The sequence below is a fragment of the Apis florea genome, unplaced genomic scaffold (genome assembly GCF_048593485.1).
Source record: "Apis florea isolate Af1SG1 unplaced genomic scaffold, ASM4859348v1 contig_3203_pilon, whole genome shotgun sequence".
Classification (NCBI taxonomy): domain Eukaryota; kingdom Metazoa; phylum Arthropoda; class Insecta; order Hymenoptera; family Apidae; genus Apis; species Apis florea.
In genome coordinates, this window is record NW_028256723.1 from 5924361 (window position 1) to 5939640 (window position 15280).

The window sequence follows — 15280 nt, forward strand, 5'->3', positions numbered from 1 at the left end:
AGAAAAAAGAAAAGCGTCGCATGAATCACCATCGAGCGGAGAATTAATCTCGATCGAAGTCGTTCACTTTAGACTGCAATCTTGGAACCACCTTGGAGCCCGTGGGCTCGGGAATTACGCCCGCGGAACGAATATCCGGCCGGATGGCCGGAATTTCGTTGGCCAAATTAAAAGGCGGTCGTTTCGTGTTTACAGAGCCGGGGCGTACGTAGAGGAGATTGAAACGGACGCGGCCTAACGAGAGTAAGAGAGAGAGAGGGGGAAAGAGGAAGGGAGAGAGAGAGAGAGAGAGAAGTTCACTTGTAAATCAATTTATTCGTTGACGGGCCGCGCGCGTCCAGGCCTCCGCTTCCTTATTAAAATTCGTGGCACGGCCACGATTTTAACGATCGGCCGGGGATACCACCACGAAGAATGATCCCTCGTCAATGGGGCACAGGTACTCGTTTCGTAGCACTCTTATCATCTCGATGTATATGTCGAATTTTAGTAGATCACAATTTTACTCGCGTCACACGTTAAACGGTTCGAGAGCAACGATTTGCACCGTGATTCTCAAACTGCACGAGTTGTCGAACTCCGCCATCAGATGGAGTGGCGTTGCACGCGATGCGCCATCTTCGTTCAACGCAATAGATTTCGCCACGATAAAAATTCATCGACGATGTTTGGAATGAGGAGTTTGTTAATTAATGGCAAATCGAGAGAGTCGACCATCGGTAAAGCGATTTTTACTTCCGTTACGATGGAATCGAGCCAACGTTCCCTTCGATTGTCGTGGGAATCCGACTCGGTATTTAAAAGAAACGCAATCGAAAAATCAATCCAACCAAACTGTTTAAAGATTGTTATTATTGCAGGATTGTTAAATCGATCGCCATCGACGAAGCGTTCGGGATGTTTCGGAATGGAAGGAAACGAGATCAGAAGTGAAATCGGCGCGCGTGCACGCTCGCGTGGCGTGCAGCGCAAAGCTGGTCGATCGTGGCCGTCGATAACGGCCTGTTATCCGCAACGGCAACAAATTGGGCCCCCATAATCGCGCTAATGCATCAACCGCGGCGTGCACCGGTGTGACGGTAAAATTGCCGCTGGGTCCTCCCGCGAAAAGGGTCGATGTTATCGCGAGCCGAGTTGTAAGTACGCGAGAACCATTGTACTCGCTAATCGGGCGCGGAGACGGCGGCGCAAAGTGCCTCGCATTTTTGCGGAGGAGGCTGTAATCAACGCGCAATACGCGGTTGAATTAATGGCCGAGGAGCTAGAGAGCGCCACCGTCGCCTCCACGAGGAAGGGTGGGAGTAATCCACCTTTGGAAGCATTGGTAATAGCATAGTTAATTGGAGGATTCTTTTTATTCGCAACGAACGATCGGTGTAATTTTTTCTTTTTTATCTTCATCGGGCAGCCACTCGATTAAAATGTTAAATTGACATTGATAAATATTATGAATTTTTAATCGTTCAGTTAACGAATATCGAATATGAATAAATCTTGAAATAATCTATAGATAAAATATATGATGAAAACGATTAATAACTAATTAATCCTCCAATAGTAAATAAATTTCAATTTAATTTTACTCCGTGATAAGCTGATCGTCCAAAAACTTTAATTCCTATAGGAACAGCAATAATCGTCGTTGCTGAGGTAAAATAAGCTCGTGTTTAAACCAAGTGTAAATATAGGATGAGCTTTTAAAAAATTTCTTTTTTCCAGTTTCATTTATCACGACACGAGAGATTAAACCAAATGCTGGAAAAATTAGAACATAAACTTCCAGATGGCCAAAAAACCAAAATAAATGTCAAATAATAATATAGCAATAGCTAAAACTGATATAATGATATAATTAATAAGATTGCTGTGATTGGTCATCAATTTAATTTTTTATTATCACAGTAGTAACTATTCGATTTAAAGATGAAATTCCTGATAATGCGAGAAATTACAGCTTCTCGAATATTTTATTTTTCAAAAACAATCGTAAACGATAATTTTTTAAGAATCCACGTCTACCTATCTATCGCCTGTGTTCTCCTCGTTTCAAAAAAGAACAACGAATTATTCCCCTTACGGATCAGCATACAATCGCCGTAACAACGGTTAAGGATTTTCATCGGCATCCAACCATTCATTACCATCCACATCGTATCAAATAGTTTCTCGTCACAGGTTATAATTCTATTCAAAAATGGACTTCTACCTGTTCTACCGTTGAAAACCGTTATTGAAGACACGTCGCTTCCACTGCTTTGACTTTCGATTTATCTTCGTTCGAGGATGGATTTCGATCCACCTCGATTTTCGAGATTCCCGTTGCGACACTTACGAAGGGGTTGGTTAAACTGTGCAAAATATAATAAACAACAGAACAACGAATTTCACGACCTTCCAAGGAAGTCTCGATCCTCTTCCTTCGAGAATCACAAGAAGAAGAAAAAGAAGGAAACAAAGCCTTTAAAACTCGAGGAAGGCGAGGAATCTCGCGTAGAACAATAATCGGCCGACTCGCGCAATTGCACCGCGGCTCGGCAGTAAAACTCGATCTCTCCCTTTCTCTCCTCCTCCTTCTTGGCGAAATTAGAAAAGTGGCGTGGTGTATAAAGCCGAGAGTCGGTTACAAGCTGTATAAAACGAAACAGCTGCCGTGGCGACTCGCGTAACAAGGACAAGGAGGAGAAACGAGCGAGAAGAAGAAGAAGAAGAAGAAGGAAGGTTTCGGTTGGTGAAAATCGTGGAGAGGGAAGGGAAGACAACGACCCGCCACTCAAAGGGTCGTAAAAAAGGACGGAATGTCACTGAATGACGGGGCTTACCGGATCCATACTCCTGTAAGTAATTCTTCGGCAATTACATAATTACTCGTGGTTAGCGGCGTCAGGGCCGAGGCCGTGGCTCTCGACCGTCGTTACGATATTTACTACTATATAATGGCTGCCCCTGCCAGGAGAGAAGGAAGAAACGCGCGTCCACGCTTCGAGGCATCCTCGACGACGACGACGACGACGACGATGATGATGATGATGATGATGATGATGATGATGATGATGATGATGATGGCAGGTATTCGTCGAGGGACAGCTAGCTGGACGAAATCGACAGGGATGGAAATTTTCGTTTTTATTTTTTTTTTTTTTGCATCGGTTTGTTTCTATCGTTTTATCGATTGGCAAAGGATTTTGTTCTCTTCTTTTGATTCGTGTTCCAGCGAAGCTTGGAAACGAAAATTGACGATTGAAAGTTGTTCGTTGTTATTTTCCCTGCTTCTCTTTCCTCTCCTGAAAGGTGAGGGGTTGGAGAAGTTTCTGGAAGAGGTCGACTTATTCTCTGGGGTCGAGTTATCAAAAAATTATTCGTTTTCCATCGTGTTATCGAATGAAAATACAAATATTGTAAATTTTATTATTATTATTATTATTATAATTATAACGATCGATGACGAAACTTTTATTACGAAGCTTGTAGCTGGCCGTTCACATTCGCAACGAACAAAGCCAATAATAAATACGGAGAATGAGGAACGAGATGGATGGAACGAGGGGGGGGGGGGAGGGGGTGGTTTATTAAGCGGTTGGCCCGTTTCATTAAGCGATAGAGAAGGCAAGAAGAGGGAGCCGTGTCGCGAGAAAAGTGAGCACGATTAGCACGAGGGGGAAGCGGAGGGTGGAACGAGAAAGGTGGATTTCGCCGTGAGCGAAAGTTACACGCGTGAAAAGTGCATCCATTCTGGCCGGCTTATCGTGCGGCAACCACCAACACTACATCCATTACACACGTCGCGGTGTTGGTAACGCTACATCAATTCCCTGTAACCCGCTCGTCGTTCGCCGGGCGAAATCTAGAACCTTTCTCGTATCAAACGATAGCCGGCGATAAATCTGCGAACACGATCGACCACGTGTCGTCGTTGGATCGTCGTTCCTTGTTGTCGAGAAGGCGAAATTTTTTTTATTTTTGTTAAATTTGTCCGTCGAGAAATACAGGTTCAAATATACGATTCTATTTGAGGAAAAAGAGTCTTATCGAAAAAGAAAGTAAAAATCGTCTCTAGGGACTTTTTTTTACCAAATTTGTATCAAATATAAGCATGATTCTATTTAAAGAAAAAGTATTGTCGTTAAATCGTAGTTGTTATCGAAAAAGAAAATAAAAATCGTGTCTAGGGACTTTTTTTCATCAAATTTGTATCAAATATAAGCATGATTCTATTTAAAGTAAAAAAAGTATTGTCGTTAAATCGTAGTTGTTATCGAAAAAGAAAGTAAAAATCGTCTCTAGGGATTTTTTTTTTACCAAATTTGTATCAAATATAAGCATGATTCTATTTAAAGTAAAAAAAGTATTGTCGTTAAATCGTAGTTGTTATCGAAAAAGAAAGTAAAAATCGTGTCTAGGGATTTTTTTTCATCAAATTTGTATCAAGAAATATAGATATAATTCTTAAAGACATGAGTTGTTAACGAAAAGATAAATAGAAATCGTTTCTAGGGATTTTTTGTTCAAATACATACAAAACCGTATGTACTTGAAATTTTTTAGCATCGATATAGATATGATTCTACTTAAAGAAACAAGGTTAATTTTCACACGACGTACCAATTATTTAAAAGATAATTGTATTCTTTATCGTATGATATGCAACATAACGTAACAATAGTGAGCGAATTTTTGAAAGTATCCATTAATTTATCGTTTAAATCTAAAAATTTCTGTCGCAAGACGAAAAAAATACCATATTTTTGCTTCCTTTTGTTACGAAAGAAATACGAAAGAGAAAAATTTCCTATACATTTCGATCATTCCTCTCGTTTCCTTTCGTTATTTCCTTCAACCCAACGTCAACTTATCAATCAATAACGCGTGATATCATCGATTGCATGTGTGACAAAGTGGTGGCCGTATCGAGTATGAAAGAATTTCCATTAGGAATCGTATCTGTCGGGGAAATACGCGAGATAATTAGCCGAAAATAATACATTACGTTTCCGGAATGCAGCCGTGTGGAAAATGCATATCGCGTGCGAGCGGCATCCGCACGCGACCCGCGGATGAAAATCACGCGTGCACAAAGGCGCCACCCAACTCTTCGTGCTGAGACAACGTTGCCGCTGAAACCGAACGTGGCCAAGAACTGCGTGCACCCTGTTGCACGAAAATGTTCCCGCGCCCCCCTCCTCCTTGCTCCGCTCTTTCCCATGCCTTTGTCTCGATCGTTTCGTGGCACGGAAATCGGCCCAACCTGTTTCGTATTCGCCACGCCGAGCCGATCGATCCACCGAGGAGATATTAACATTTGCCTAAGCATCCCCTCCTCTCGTGCGTTCGCCCCGCGCTGGAGACGCGATAATCTCGAAACCAAAAAAATATTATTACGAACCGTCACAGCAACATCGAAAAGAAATTTTAAAACTATTCGAATCGAACGTATGATAATCTCGAAACCAAAAAAAAATATTAAATGGGAAAACTATTCGAAACCTTCATCAACCGAATCAAACGTATCACAATCTCGAAGTCAAAGCCAAAAAAATATTACTGCAACGAGCACAATCATCGTAGGAATACAGAAAGAAAATTTTAAAAACTATTCGAAACCTTCATCAACCGAATCGAACATACGATAATTTCAAAACCAAAAATATATTACTACGAGCACAATAGTTATAGAAATACAGAAAGGAAATTTTAAAAGGGAATACCATTCGAAACCTTCATCAACCGAATCAAACATATGATAAGTCAAAAAATATTACTGCAACGAACACCATCGTCACAGGAATATTGAATGGAAAGGGAAAACCATTCGAAATCTTCATCAACCGAATCAAACGTATAACAATCTCGAAGTCAAAGCCAAAAAAATATTACTGCAACGAGCACAATCATCGTAGGAATACAGAAAGAAAATTTTAAAAACTATTCGAAACCTTCATCAACCGAATCGAACATATGAGATAAAGACAAAACCAAAAAAATATTACTGCAACGAACACAATCGTCACAGGAATATTGAATCAAACGTATGACAATCTCAAAGCCAAAAAAATATTACTGCACAACCGTCACAGGAGTAGAGAAAGAAAATTGTAAAAACTATTCATCAAAAACCTTGGTCGACCGAATCAAACACAGGTGGTAACGAAAGTATTCAAACCTGGCTTGTACTCGCAATTTTCGAACGAAAAAAACCTCATCCAAACCTTCCTTCCTGGGACCTCCAACCCATCTCTCAACAACGACAAACGTACATACAGCTCGAGCAACAAAACGCGAACCGAACCTAACCTAAAAATCGTTCTCTTCGATCGCAACATCCCACGGCCGCCATCTACACCGCAATACGCAGCTTGCACCACGATTACGAGGCCCTTCGAAGGGAAGAAGGTTGTTGGCGCGCCATAAACAGCGTAACGAGTGGTGGACGGTCGTGATCCACCTTCCCTCCCCCCGTGGTGATTCGTTTCCGCGCGAAATCTCGGCCGCCATTAATCCAACCGACAGGTCACTCGAGTAGAACGGCCCCCCATTACAGATATTACCGGGCCCCCATCGAAACAATAATTATTATTGTTGTTTGCTTTTGCGAGTCGCGCAAGCCCTCCCCGCTCGGGGCTCGTCGAGGGTCGTCGAGAGGAACCTGGGCCAATTCCACGGCCGATTTATTGCCGATGACCGATACCGACGCGCGCCTTTCCTATCCGCCTTCGCTATCGAATTCGAATCGCGGCGAGGGAGAGAGAGAGAGAGATTGGTGAGGTGTTCCTCGGGCTAGGGGTTGGTACGCGGGGCCGTACGCGGGGTCAGAGTCACGGGTTGGGCGCAATAAATATGTCGGGAAAGCCGATCGGGGCGCTCGATGCGTTTTCGAGGGGGAGTCGAGAGGCGAGACGCGTCGTTGTTGCCTCGGGTCTGTTGCAAACCCGAGGTTTTCTCCTTGGGTCAGGTGATCGTGAGGAGGAGAGGGTCCGATTTGGAAAATTGGACGAGAATATGTACATATAATTATTTCTATACTATTCGTTAAATGATAATGAAGATGTCACATATATATATATATATATATTTTTTATGCAATGTGAAAGAAACTCTGTTTTCTTTCTATTCTATTCCATTCCATTCTATTTGTTAAATATAATGAACACGGAGTGTCACATATGTCACACATATGATCTTTTTAATATACGTAAAATCATCTTCGTCGAATGGAAGAAAATTAGGAGAATTAATAATGCGAGCATGCGATGTCACATGTATATATTGCGTAATGCGAAAGAAGAAAATCGAAGCGGTCTTTTTAATATGCAGAATCACGTTTGCAGAAATAGAAGAAGAAAAGTGTTAATGGAAAACTTCGATTCTTCCCTTCTCCTTCGAAGAGAACGAAATAACTATAGTAATTACACTACAGTCTCTAGGAGAGAAACGTTTTTTCCACGACAAGAGAAAAAGAAAATTAAAAGACCGAATCCACGGTCTTTCTCACGTTCTCTCGCGTGCAAAGCAGAACGAGAAGAGGAACGAAGAAGGGGGATCGAGAGGAGTGATGGAGAGAAACGAAGGAGAGAGACTTGGAGAAGACTTTGCAAATAAGATGTGTAAAAAATACTGTTTGGAAGCCGGCCTTCGAGACCCGGAGGAGGAAACCTCACCTTAAACACAGGTCACGCGTGTTTTGCCCAATGTTCACCCTCCTCCCCTCCAGGCCCCTGTCCTACCCCTGTCCTGTGCAAAAGTCATCGTTAGAGAAAGGCTGCCCCCCCCCCCCCCCTCGAAATCTCTGCCTCTGAAAAGGGAGAGAGAGAAAGAGAGAGAGAGAGAAGGTGTTCCCTTGTTTTCGGTGTTGGGGAGGATGGAAACGGTGGGAATGACGGCCGTAACGATTCAAATTACTAATCGCGTGCCTCGCGAGAGGGCCCCTTGCCGGGCCCCGCGAATTGTAGCATTCGAAGCTTGGCTGAATTACCGAAATTGCGGCCCACCACTTGCCTTCCCGCAACGCAGTCGCTCTACGTGTCGTGAAGCAGAAAGGAATCCTATAACTCGATTCTTTTCGTCGAGGAAACGAAGGATTTACTTGAAACTTCTTATTTTTTATCGTAAAATCGAAAAAAGAAAGGTTGAAATTTATAGAAATCACACTTGATATGATTATCGCTCGAGCAAAAAATTTTCTTTTCCCTGTCTGCCCAATTTTCAGAAATTCATCATTTTGGTCTGTTGAACGACAACGTGGGAAAGTGGGGAGGAGAGAGAGCCTGCCATCTGGCGGCAATTTTTCGAGGAAACCGGGGAACACCGGTGGAGGAGAGAGGGGGAACGTGGCAGCAACTCCTAATTAAAAATCTTCTCCCCGTGGAATACATTATCGTGGTCGCGAGAAAACAACGCCCATCTATCCCTTTTCGCCATCTTTTCGATTTGACACTTCATCATTCGTCCAGCACCCTGTCATTAAAACGAGATTAGAGTTGGAATCGTCTCGAAAGGGGCCGTAGCCCGCCTTTCGAAGCGGTGTTGATTCTCGAGAAAATGACCATCAGCCTGGGAAAAAAATGGACACTCGTCGTTTCATCGATAAGTATATTATTGACGAATGTATAATTTCGTGACAATATGTGTGTATGGCGTTCAAGTTAGTATCGATCAGACTCGAGAAAAAGGGAAGGAGAGACGAGTGACAAATCAAATTGATCGAGTTAATTGAATTAAATTGTCGAGAGGATTATTTTCGAGCCCGGGGGGGAGAGGGTGTTTTATTTCGATCTTCTTTCTCATATTATATCCGAGTCGATTAATTTATTCCTGTCGAACTCGCGTATATTGAACCGGTCGTAAGGCTTCCTGATCAAATCTTTTGGCTCCAATTGTTGGAAATGTTCTGAGGGGAAAAAAAAAAAAAGAAATTAAAATCGAAATCTGGAAAATTCGATGGAAAGAGTATTGGCGAGGGAGAGAGGATTGGCATTATTTGACACGTGAAAGAAAGAAAAAGAAAAAAAAAACGTACCGTGTTCGAGTTGATATTTCAACTCGTTCTGAACTCCTTTGAAATCCATCTTGACCTTCACCATATAACTCCTTTTCGGGATATGGAATCCTGCGTGGAAAATAATTTATACGTCGTTAACATCCTTTTCTCAAAAATGTTTCCATCTTCTATCGCTGGAAAGAATTAAAAAATACTTACCGCGAGCACGCGGTATTCGAGATGAAAAATGTCGCATCATTTTCACACATATATATATATATATATATGCCTTATATATGTACCAACAACTAGAAATTTAAACTAGAATTTTTTCCCCCCCTTTAAACTCGAATCTCGAAAGGTTAATTTTCCTTTTTCCAAAAAAAAAAAAAAAAAAAACAATTCAACGTCTATCGTTTATCGATCGAATTGAATCTCGAACACGTTCAGGTTCATCTGAAACAAATGGATTCCTTTCCAAATTCTTCCCTCGATATTCCAAACGTTTCCACGATTCGATCCTCTCCACAAGGATCGAGAGGATCGCGCAATAAAAATTTTGACCGCGATCGGGCGGCGAAGGCCGAGGAAAAAGCGTTGCTCGACGTGAAAAGGGGAGGGGGGGAGGGGCGGGGGGCTGGCAGCGAGGTCGAGTTTACGACTCGCGCTCTCTGCGCGAAGGGCGAAAGGGACGACAGCGAAACTCGTTATTATCCGGCCGTACTTCTTCGTGGCGTCCACCGGGAAGACGTGGATGGCGATGGCCGTCCTGCGCGCATTCTCCTCCACACTTTCAGACCGTAAAGAGACAAAGGAGCGTTCCTCCTCCTCCTCCTCCTCCTCTTTTTCTTCTTTCTTCTTCTTCTCCGCCGTTGCAACGCGCGATAAACACTCGTTTCCGCGTGAGGAAGAGGTGGATCGAAGATAGTGTCGATGATCGAGTTTCTTTCTCGATTGTTTGAAAATAATATTTGGTTAGGTTCCCCCTCGAGGGAAGATGAATATCGAATAGTCGAGCGAAATCATAGGTGACGATTATTATTTGGCGATTATTTTTAATGATGTATCAGAGAAAAGGAGACAGCGTGGAGCATCGTTTCGTGTTTAAAGGATATGCTAAAGAGATGGCCTCCATTTTGGGAGGGCGCGACTCGAGGATTGCATTATCGAAGTTTCCACGGTGGTGGACGGATGCCTAAGCGTGACATAAATCCTCGGTAAGCTGGACGTGTGTATTCGGATAGATGCACTTACGTATGCGCGATGGAACGCCACCACCCTCGTTCCTTTTCGCCGGATTGGGTTGAATGGCCACGACGTTGCACCGTCCCGTATCCAGCCAACCTCGAAACACGCCTTGAAATACCTATTTTCAACGGGGTGTCGACATCCCCTCGGTTCGTCTCGAGTCGAGTCGAATCGGGACCTTTCCAAGCAAATTTTCCCTCACCACTGTTCTCGCGCTTTCCGTTCTATCTATTTATCATCTGTTTATTATTATTTGTTTTCTCGTTCTACTCCCTTTGATGTATATTATCCACGTATATTGAAATCTTTAAAATTATTGTTAATCCAACATCTCAGATTCTTCGCTTTTTCTCTATACGCTTCGAATGGTATCTTAAATTCCCTAGATTTATTCTCATCGTGCTCGTATTATTTTATCGTATTACTTTAATCGTTAGAGATGAGAAAAAAATATTCCCTTCCCAATATCTAAGATATCGATTCTTCGCTTTTTCTCTATACGCTTCATATGATATCTTAAATTCCCTAGATTTATTCTCATCGTATTATTACTACTTTTATCGTTAAATTGTGTAATAATATTTGCAGAGACGAGAAAAAATATTCCCTTCCCAATATCTAAGATGTCGATTCTTCGCTTTTTCTCTTTACAGCTTCGAATGGTATCTTAAATTCCCTAGATTTATTTTCATCGTGCTCGTGTCTATTTTACTATTATAATCGTTGGAGACGAGAAAAAATATTCCCTTCCCAATATCTAAGATGTCGATTCTTCGCTTTCTCTCTTTACAGCTTCGAATGATATTTTAAATTCCCTAGATTTATTCTCATCGTATTATTACTACTTTAATCGTTAGAGACGAGAAAAGAATTCTCGTTCCCTCGATTTATTTTTATCATCGTTCGAGTCAAAATTCGTTGGAAAAAAGTAACAAGTGATAGCCTGATTATTATTATATCGTTACATTTGAAATTCTCCAAAGAAGAGAAAGGGAAAAAAGGAACATCGAAACGAATTTATCACGCAACGCGATAGGTCCTCTCAACAGTCCACCCTAACCTCAAAAGGAAGTCCCGCTCGATCGAGCACGTATATCAAGGTGTACGCGCGAGTACAACGCGCAAAGAAGATGAAAGAAGAAGAAGAAGAAGAAGAAGCGATATTTTTTTTTTCTTTTTAAACGCGTAGTTTCCATCGGCGTAACGCAATATTCGAACGGTATTTTTTTCCACCGGTGGTCGGTTAAGAGTTACTGGGCAGGTTATCGGGGAGGGGCGGAGGGGGGGGAGGGGGGGAAGGGAGGGAAGAGAAGACGCATTACCAGATTGGCTCGCGCCGCTCGCATTCACATCCAGTCTTTTACATTCATGAAGCTTTTATTCGCTTGATTTGACTATACGCTTCGTATTCACGGCTCTCGATTTGATTTGCATTGATTGGAGTGCCAGCTTTCCCTCCCCCCCCCCCCCCGATAACCGGCCTCGCTCTGCCCCCTCCTCCTCTTCTCTCGCCACGGCCGATAATATGGCGCGTATGTGCCACCCCTTTACCGGGGATAATTTCCACGGCTGGATATCTAGCTTCGTGTAAGGAAAAGAGGGGGAAATCATTTGCTCGAAATCTTTTCATCTTTTTCCGTCTTATCGTCGAGCTGTTTGGTTATATATTTTCGTATATACATAAAAATTGTTGTTTTTTTAAATGTAATTACGAATAAACAATTACGGATTATTTGAAATTTATTTTGAATCAAAGACGATCGATTTCGTTTCGATCGAACGATCTTTTTCTTTTTGTTTAATTTTTTTAATTAATAGTAAATTAAAAAATATTCCAGCAATCGATCGAGAAGATTAATAATTTCCACGACGGTTGAAAAGATTTCTAGTGTAAGGAATCTTTTATTCGAGGGGGAAGGAAATCTTTTTATCGATCAATCAATCGATCGAATGTGACGAAATATTTGGAAACGATGATATCTCCATACGATACCATTTCCCCTGAATGTAATCAATTCTCGTTTCGTATCCTTCCTTACGTACCTTTTGACCAACCAAAGCGACGTATATTATCCTTTCAAAGATTTCGAATTAACAATCACTTTTGGCAAAGAAGGATCGGAATGCTTAAAATTTCGAATCGAAAGCAAAGAAGACGAACGATCTTACTTTTTCCGTTAATCGCAAATTTACTTGCACAAGCAACTTGATAACTCGCTTAACAATAAAATTAATAAAAAGAAAAAAAATGCCCCCAATAAATCTTGGAAGAAGGATTTGAGAGAGAACTTGTTCAAAGAGGAATCCATCCGAGGACGAAACTCCCACAAACTCCACCGACGCTTTCCACCTTCTGTCCACCTTCTATCGTGGACCACCTTCTAAACGCGGTTGAATTACGAGCCGAGCTACGGTCGAAAGGATTTAATCAGGGCCCGCTCTCACAAAGGACAAGCGGCAATTTGCAGCGGCGCATAAATCATCTAGGGGGGGGAGTCCCCGCGATCTATACACTTTTTCACCATAAATAACTGTGCTAATAGCAGAGCCGCGAGATGAATGATCGCCGCGAACCGAGTCGAGTCGTACGAATCAATTTCGTCGAAGACCTGGTCTTTCTTTCTTTTTTTTTTTCTTTCCTTTTCTAACGCGTTGCGGGGACGACGAGAGAGAGAGAGAGAGAGAGAAGGAATTTTTCAAACTCATCGTGCGACGATTAAACGCATCTCTCCTTTCTCTGTGTGAGAAATATGGCCGATCTTTCTACGGTCGTTGCTTCCGTCGATTCATTTTTTATCGTGAAATCGAAGGGAAATAATCGACGAGTTTTCGCGATTCGAATGAATTTTCGCCTTTCCGAGATGATATGCTTAATTCTTACCTAAGTGGATTTAATTTCGTCGTTGCGATCCTCGAATTGGCGAAGTTTCGCGACGCGTTTGCGAAGATGGATGGAAACTGAAGCCCTTTCAATTGCATCATGCAACGACGCAATTGTAATATGCTGCTACGATTCGAGTTATCGAGCATCTCTGGAAACGTCAAGCATCATCGTCAATTTTCTTCTCTCGGTAAACACGATTTTGACGATTTTTCTCGAGCGCATTTCTGATCACGGCGGGGAAGTCGTCTATAACGAAATGAAAGTCAGTCGCAAAATTTGTACAATTTTCGTTCGAGCATTAAAGTTAAAGTGACGCGACAAGGCCCATTTTTGGACAAGAATCATATTTCTGTAAAAATAAAAAAAAAGGAAACAATTTCGAGCAATGGATGGACAACATTCATGGAAATGAAAAAGGAGCCTGTTCGATGAATAATAAAAATCGTAAAGTGAGAGGGGAGGGGGATTAGTTGGTTCGCGCTCCATTTCCTCGCATAACAGGCGCGGGAGAAGAAAAAAAGAATGAAAGAAAGGAAGGAAGGGGAGAAGAATGGACAGGGCAAGCCCTCGATGTCGAACTGTAAATATTTTCACCCTAACGATCGCATGATTTTTATTAATGAAGCGGGGCAGGATAGGGCTTTGCCCCCAAATATTATGCCGGTTGAAAGGTTATATTCATTGGGTTCCTCTTTTTGTTGCCGCGGTAGCCGTGGAATCCACGGGTTATCCGTGATCGATCAATCATCGTTTTCACCGCTGACATCGACATAATACTGTCGTCGTCGTCGTCGTCGTGAAAACAATCAAGTCGAGAGCCAGGCCACTGCTCCACTATTCCGTATGGGGATGGAATTTTTGAACAGGATCGAAATCCCCGATACTTATTCTCTCGATGGAAAAGAAGGGGAATGGTGAGACGCTTCGTTGATGGCGATCCAATAATTTGAACAATGAGAAAAAAATTATTTTCATTCGCGAAATTAAGGATATAATCATCCAACGTTATTAATTATTTCGATTGTTGATACAATTATTAATCTTAACTACTAAAAAATTATATATATGCATAGGATATAAATAAAAAAATTGTTGTTCTATTGTATCGATTGTATACGTTAGAATTCTCCGGATTTTTACGTTATTGGAACAAAAATTTTTTTCGACAATAAAAAGACCAGTCTCTTGATCTTTCGTCGAAAGTGTTTTAAAGTGAAATAGACGCTTGTTTAATTGTAAATGACAGAGATAAATGACACGTTTTTGGAAGATTGTTAAATTGGATAATAAATTCTCGAGCGATTACAAATTATTTTAAATTTACACAACGTTTTACTTTGCGATTAATTTCACAAACGAACTCGGATAGAATACCACGTTTAATTGGTAAAAGTCGCTAAATAAATGGTTGCCCGCGTTTCAACGAACGACTAGCGCTCCGCGTTTATTTCTATTCAACGGATATCCATCTCTTCGACCGGTTCAAAACAAATTCAAACCTCTCAAAACTCGTAAATCGCGCGCTTCCATCCGAGTCAAAAGCGGCGCGCAATTATCGAAATTACCCCCTCCCCCCTCGATTTCTTTCGCCAGTGATTTATTCGCTTCAATCAACGATCGTTTTTTTATATTTAACCTAATTTTCGAGGATCAAGTCATCATTGGAAAATACGATTAAAAATAAATTGGAATGACTCGAGGATAATTTTATCGATTTATCGAAATTACGCCTCCCTCGATTTCTTTTACCGATTCATTCACGATCGACGATTTTTCGTTTTTTGAAAAATACGATTAAAAATAAATTGGAATGACTCGAGAAGAATTTTATCGATTTATCGAAATTACGCCTCCCTCGATTTCTTTTACCGATTTATTCACGATCGACGATTTTTCGTTTTTTGAAAAATACGATTAAAAATAAATTGGAATGACTCGAGAAGAATTTTATCGATTTATCGAAATTACGCCTTCCTCGATTTCTTTTGCCAACGATTTATTCACGATTATCAACGATTTTTCGTTTTTTATATTTAACATAATTTTCGAGGATCAAGTCATCATTGGAAAATACGATTAAAAATAAATTGGAATGAGTCGAGGATAATTTTATCGATTTATCGAAATTACGCCTTCCTCGATTTCTTTTGCCAATGATTTATTCACGATTTATTCAC

General features: G+C 41.4%; 1 long non-coding RNA gene across 1 annotated transcript; it reads right to left on the reverse strand.

Annotated features, from left to right (window-relative positions):
* Positions 1-8569: 8569 nt before the first annotated feature.
* Positions 8570-10020, reverse strand: LOC147657183 (uncharacterized). Its single transcript, XR_015293039.1, has 3 exons — positions 9191-10020; positions 9011-9100; positions 8570-8881 (listed from the first exon to the last, which is right to left on the reverse strand). It is a non-coding gene; the product is annotated as an uncharacterized LOC147657183 (long non-coding RNA).
* Positions 10021-15280: the final 5260 nt, after the last annotated feature.